Genomic DNA, 7,123 nt, shown 5'->3' on the forward strand with positions numbered 1-7,123 from the left:
TTATTGAAGCCTTGATTGGGCTTCTGTTGATCCTTCCATGAGATATTAGGATGACTCCTCCATGAAGGATTGTAAGTATTTCCATAGGAATCTCCCATGTAATTCACTTCTTCCATTCCAGGATTCTCAGGATCATAAGCTTCTTCTTCAGAAGAAGCTTCTTTAGCACTGCCGGATGCAGCTTGCATTCCAGACAGACTCTGAGAAATCATATTGACTTGCTGAGTCAATATTTTATTCTGAGCCAATACGGCATTCAGAGTGTCAATCTCAAGAACTCCTTTCTTCTGAGTTGTCCCATTATTCACAGGATTCCTTTCAGAAGTGTACATGAATTGGTTATTTGCAACCATTTCAATGAGTTCCTGGGCTTCTTCAGGCATCTTCTTCAGATAAAAAGATCTACCAGTAGAGTTGTCCAATGACATCTTGGACAGTTCAGACAGACCATCATAGAATATGCATATGATTCTCCATTCTGAAAGCATGCCAGAAGGACACCTTTTAATCAATTGCTTGTATCTTTCCCAAGCTTCATAGAGGGATTCGCCTTCCTTCTGTCTGAAGGTCTAGACTTCCATTCTAAGCTTGCTCAATTTTTGAGGTGGAAAGAACTTTGCCAAGAAGGCATTGACCAGCTTTTTCCAAGAGTTCAGGCTTTCTTTAGGTTGTGAGTCCAACCATGTCCTAGCTCTGACTCTTACAGCAAAAGGGAAAAGCATAAGTCTGTAGACCTCAGGGTCAACCCCATGGGTTTTGACAGTGTCACAAATTTGCAAGAATTCAGCTAAAAACTGATGAGAATCTTCCAATGGAAGTCCATGATACTTGCAATTCTGCTGCATTAGAGAAACTAATTGAGGCTTAAGCTCAAAGTTGTTTTCTCCAATTGCAGGAATTGAGATGCTCTTTCCACAAAAGTCAGAAGAGGGTGCAATGAAGTCACCAAGCATCTTTCTTGTATTGTTGGCATTGTTGTTATTTTTGGCTGCCATGTCTTCTTCTTTTTCAAAAATTTCTGTTAGGTCCTCTCCAGAGAGTTGTGCTTTAGCTTCTCTTAGCTTCCTCTTCAAGTTCCTTTCAGGTTCAGGACCAGCTTCAACAAGAATGCCTTTGTCTTTCTTCCTGCTCATAAGAAAGAGAAGAGAACAAGAAAGTATGGAATCCTCTATGTCACAGTATAGAGATTCCTTGAGGTGTCAGAGGAAAATAAGAATAGAAGGATGAGATAGATAGAGAAGAATTCGAACATTTAAAGAAGGAGAGAGTCTGAATTGCTAATAGAGGAGAGGGATCAATGATTAAATAGAAGAGGGTGAGGAGGTGGAAGAATTTTCAAAAACAAAATTAAAAAAAATTTTAAATTAATTAAAAGAAATTTTGAAAAAGTGGTTGATGGTTTTCGAAAGTTAAAAGTGAGAAAGTGGTTAAGTGATTTTGAAAAAGATTTTGAAATAAGCAATCAAAAAGATATGATTGAAGATGATTTTGAAAAAGGTGTGATTGAGAAGATATGATTGAAAAACAATTTAAAAAGTTTGATTTTTAAAATTAATGACTTTGCTAATAAGAAATTTAAAAGATATGATCCTAAAATTCAAATATTGAACCTTTCTTAACAAGGAAGTAACAAACTTGAAATTTTTGAATCAACTCATTAATTGTTAGCAAGGATTTTCGAAAATAGTGAGAGAAAAATGGAAAAGATTTGATTTTGAAAAAAAAGATATGATTGAAAAAGATATGGTTTGAAAAAGATTTTATTTTGGAAAATTATGAAAGTTTGAAAAAGATTTGAATTAAAAACTAACTTACCTCCCTTGTATTGTTCTGGCGTTAAACGCCCAGAATGGTATCCATTCTGGCGTTTAACGCCCAAATTACTACCCATTTGGGCGTTTAACGCCCAGCCAGGTACCCTGGCTGGCGTTTAAACGCCAGAATTCCTTCCTCACTGGGCATTTTGAATGCCCAGCTTTGTCTCTGTAATTCCTCTGCTGCATGTTCTGAATCTTCAATTCTCTGTATTATTGACTTGAAAAGACATAATTTTGAAAAATTTTTGAATTTTTAATGATAAAAAAAACAACAAAATGAAACTAATCATGAAAAACTAAGATCAAATAAACAATGCATGCAAAACACCAAACTTAGAAATTTTCATATTAGAGACACTAACAAATTGAGAATGCACATGAAAAACAACAAAAGACACACAACAAGAGAATTTAAAGATCAGACAAAGAAAATCATCAAGAACAACTTGAAGATCAATGAAGACATACTGCATATATTCGAAAAATGCAAGAAAAAAATGCAGGCCACCAAACTTAAAAACAGACACTAGACTCAAACAGGAAACATAAAATTTTTGGTTTTTATGATTTTATTAATTTTTTTTGTGTATTTTTCGAAAATTATTTGAAAAAAGAAAATAATGAATTCAATATTCTTAATGAGAATTCCAGGAATCATGCAATGTTAGTCTAAAGCTTCAGTCTAAAAAGATTAGACATGGCCAGCCAAGCTTCAGCAAGACATTACATACAACAGCCAAATTGATGGGAATCAACTAGCTCCTGTGATGATAAAGGCATCATCTGAAACTCTAGAATTCGTTCTTAAAAATTCTGAAGAACAAAATAAAATATATATTATTTTTTTGAATTTTTTCGAAAATAAAATAAATAAAATAAAATTACCTAATCTGAGCATCAAGATAAACCGTCAGTTGTCCAAACTCTAACAATCCCCGGCAACGGCGCCAAAAACTTGGTACACAGAATCGTGATCGCACACTTTTCACACAACTCCGTGCAGCTGACCAGCAAGTGCACTGGGTCGTCCAAGTAATACCTTACGTGAGTAAGGGTCGATCCCACAGAGATTGTCGGCTTGAAGCAAGCTATGGTCATCTTGTAAATCTCAGTCAGGCGGATTCAAATGTTCATGAGTTTTGATAATTAAAATATAATTAAAATAGAAAATAAGATAGAAATACTTATGTAATTCATTGGTGGGATTTCAGATAAGCGTATGAAGATGCTTTGTTCCTTCTGACCCTCTACTTTCCCATTGCCTTCATTCAATCATTCATACTCCCTTCCATGGCAAGCTGTATGTTGGGGGATCACCATTGTCAATGGCTACCATCTGTCCTCTCAGTGAAAATGGTCCAAATGCGCTGTCACCGCACGGCTAATCATCTGTCGGTTCTCACTCATGTTGGAATAGGATCCATTGATCCTTTTGCGTCTGTCACTATGCCCAACAGTCGCGAGTTTGAAGCTCATCACAGTTATCCCATCCCAGATCCTACTCAAAATACCACAGACAAGGTTTAGACTTTCTGGATCTCAGGAATGGCCGCCAATAATTCTAGCCTATACCACGAAGATTCTAATCTTAGATTAGAAACCCAAGAGATATGCATTCAAGCTCGTTTTCATATAGAATGGAAGTGGTTGTTAGGCACGTGTTCATAAGTGATAATGGTGATGAGTGTCACATAATCATCACATTCATCATGTTCTTGTGTGCGAATGAATATCTTAGAACAAGAATAACCTTGAATTGAATAGAAGAACAATAGTACTTTGCATTAATTCATGAAGAACAGCAAAGCTCCACACCTTAATCTATGGGGTGTACAAACTCCACCGTTGAAAATACATAAGTGAAAATAGGGTAGACATGGCCGAGTGGCCAGCCTCCCATGGAGGTCTCAGAACGTAAAAGCTACATAATGTGTTCCAGAGATCAAAATACAATAGTAAGAGGTCCTATTTATAATGAACTAGTAACCTAGGGTTTACAGAAATAAGTAAATGATGCAGAAATCCACTTCCGGGCCCACTTAGTGGGTGCTTGGGCTGAGCATTGAAACTTTTTTGTGCTTAGGCTGTTCCTGGAGTTAAACGCCAACTTTGGTGCCAGTTTGGGCGTTTAACTCCAATTCTAGTGCCAGTTTGGGTGTTTTTACACCAGAATTTTTATGCTGACTTTGAACGCCAGTTTGGGTCATCAAATCTCAGGCAAAGCACGGACTATTATATATTGCTGGAAAGCCCAGGATGTCTACTTTCCAAAGCAATTAAGAGTGAACCAATTGGGCTTCTGTAGCTCCAGAAAATCTACTTCGAGTGCAGGGAGGTCAGAATCCAACAGCATCTGCGTCCTTTTTCAGCTTCTGAATCAGATTTTTGCTCAGGTCCCTCAATTTCAGCCAGAAAATACCTAAAATCACAGAAAAACACACAAACTCATAGTAAAGGCCAAAAATGTGATTTTTTAATAAAAACTAATAAAAACATAATAAAAACTAACTAAAACATACTAAAAATATACTAAAAATAATGCCAAAAAGCGTATAAATTATCCGCTCATCAGTGGTTAAAAGTGGTCAATGGCTACGCTTTTATGAGGATGGCGATTGATGAGAGATTTGGTTATGTTTTTTCTTGCTACGCTTAAAAAGCGTGGCGAAAGAGGTCTATGGTCACGCTTTTATGAGGATGGCAATTGATTAGAGATTTGGCTACGCTTTTTTTTGCCACGCTAAACAGAGACACTTGTAAAGCGTGGCAAAAAATTTTTAATCTTGGCACGTTTATAAATCATCCCCATTTCCAATAACTCTATTGGCACCCTTAAAAAAAGCGTGGCGAAAAGGTTTCACTAAAGAAAAGAAAAAACCCTAAATTAAAGTCCCTAACTCGTCAGACTCTTCTACTCTTCTCACCTAACCCTATTACTAACGCTCTGAAGTCTAAAAACCCTAAAACTCAGACTCTGTTGCTCATCCTCTTCTCTGTCGGCGCTTGCTCTGTCGTCTCCCCTAGCCTGTCTTTGCTGGCGCTCGCACTCCCTCGGCGCTCACTACTTACCGCATCGGTCAGCCAACAGAGGTCGCCTTTCCTTCTTCCGCGCTGCCAATCTATCGTATCTTCTGGATCTGCTTCAATGGTACTCTCTCTCTCTCTCTCTCTCTCTCTCTCTCTCTCTCTCACACACACACACACACACACACAACTTACTGTGTATCTATGATGAATTAAATTTTAGTATCTGTGAATGTAACACAGGGTAAGGGAACAGGGAGCTTTGGTAAGAGGAGGAACAAGACTCACACCCTTTGTGTGAGGTGCGGCCACCGCAGCTTTCACCTCCAGAAGAGTCGTTGCTCCGTCTGCGCTTCCCCCACTGCACTCAAGAGGAAATGTAAACCCTAATTTCTTCCATTTTCATTCATGATTTCTAATTCTACACATTTTAGTTTTAATTCTCATGATTCTAGTACTATTTTGCCAAATGAACCCTTACAGATAACTGGAGCGTGAAGGCCATTCGCAGAAAGACCACCGGCACCAGCAGGATGAGGTACCTCTGCCACATGCCTAGCCGATTCCAGAGCTGCTTCAGAGAAGGTATGTCCACAATCTATATTCAGATCTTCAGTATTTGTGTTTTCCGTCAATTATCATTTCGTTAATGCGATCTTGTTTCTGTTTAACTAGGTACTGAAGCTGCTCCAAAGAAGAATGGAGCAGCTGCATCTGGAGAGACTGTACATGGGAATCGTTATCATCTTGGTCAAGCTCTTCTGGAAGAAACCAAAGTAGCGTTACAAGTATGAATCCATCCAAGATGATCTTGAACTTGGAAGCTCCAATTTCCCTGTGGTTTTCATCCAGATTCCAATGTTCAATGAGAAAGAGGTCTTCTTAATTTGCTTGCATTTGCTTATCTCTATTCTTTGTTTTCCTCTGCCTCCTCTATTTTATTTCTGTGAAATTTGGTTGGTTTTTTTAGTTCTTTTTCTGTGTGTATATATAGGTATACAAGGTGTTAATTGGTGCAGCTTGTAATCTTTTGTGGCCTGCTGATCATCTTGTCATCCAAGTTCTTGATGATTCTACTGAGCCTGCAATCAAGGTACTCTTAATATTGATATAGTAAAATACTTTTATTAGAAATTGTGTGATTTTTTAGTAAAAAGTAACGAGTCTTAGGAAATATGTGTTGTTAATACGAAATGAAAAATAATGCAGCAAATGGTGGAGATGGAATGCCAGAGATGGGGAAGTAAAGGCATAAACATAACATACCAAATAAGAGAGAATGGAACAGGATACAAAGCAAGTGCATTTAAAGAAGGTTTAAAGCGTAGCTATGTCAAACACTATGAATACGTTGCAATCTTCGATGCTGATCTCTGGCCTGAACCTAATTTCTTAAGAAGAGCCATTCCCTTTTTGATTGGCAATCCTGACATGGCTCTTGTTCAAGCTCGTTGGAGATTTGGTAAATAAAATCCCAAACTTATGCTTTCTTTCTTCAATTACTTTTTGGAATGAGTTGCTTAGTAAATTAAGTTAGTCAAAAGTTAATAACTACCTGTACATACTTATTGTTCTGGTGATAAAGTTAAAAGGTCACCCATTTCATTTTTACTTCCCTTGATTTTCACTTTGACTTCACTATTCTTTTTACTAACTAGTAAATTCTAAGATTATTTTTTCAATGGCTATTGATCCTTGAGCTTCACTTTAGTTCAGATGTGTGTGCTTAGTTCTGGAAGCTTGTTTTCTTGTTCATTATTAGATATTTTGTATTGATTGGAGACTAGTTCAATGGCTATCAATGTTTTATGTGATTTTAATGCATACTTTTCACTAATACTTCCTTGATGCTGGCATGAATTTTTTTTACATTAATTCAGTTAATTAAATGATTTAATGAGATGAGATGTAAATTTTCATTTGTTCACTTTGCTATTAGAGAAATGTACCTATATTTTTTATTTGGGAACCCAATGTATGAAATTGAAATATGCCTTTAGCCTCTAGTATCTGAATTCTGATGCTATACCAAATCTTGAGAGTTAATATTAATATGTTCAGGTCAGAGGTGGCCAACTATGGAGGACTAATGTCTACACATATGGCTCAGATCTTGTTGTAGGTATGTATTATTATAAAAAGGGGCTACTAGTTTTTATTATTAGGTGACAAATTTGACATGCTTGAAATTAGTACTGATTTTTCAATTTGTTGTATAGTTCTCATGCATACAGGTTATTGTCGTCCAACAGCTTCTCCACCTCCGACAACTATACAATAGG

The 7,123-nt window shown here is 37.0% G+C and overlaps 1 non-coding gene across 1 annotated transcript; it reads left to right on the forward strand.

Moving 5' to 3' along the window:
- The first annotated feature begins 486 nt into the window (after nt 1-486).
- Nucleotides 487-590, forward strand: LOC112731951 (small nucleolar RNA R71). Its single transcript, XR_003167698.1, has one exon. It is a non-coding gene; the product is annotated as a small nucleolar RNA R71 (small nucleolar RNA).
- The last annotated feature ends 6,533 nt before the right edge of the window (nt 591-7,123 follow it).

Source organism: Arachis hypogaea, chromosome 12 (genome assembly GCF_003086295.3).
Source record: "Arachis hypogaea cultivar Tifrunner chromosome 12, arahy.Tifrunner.gnm2.J5K5, whole genome shotgun sequence".
In the NCBI taxonomy this organism is placed as follows: Eukaryota; Viridiplantae; Streptophyta; class Magnoliopsida; order Fabales; family Fabaceae; genus Arachis; species Arachis hypogaea.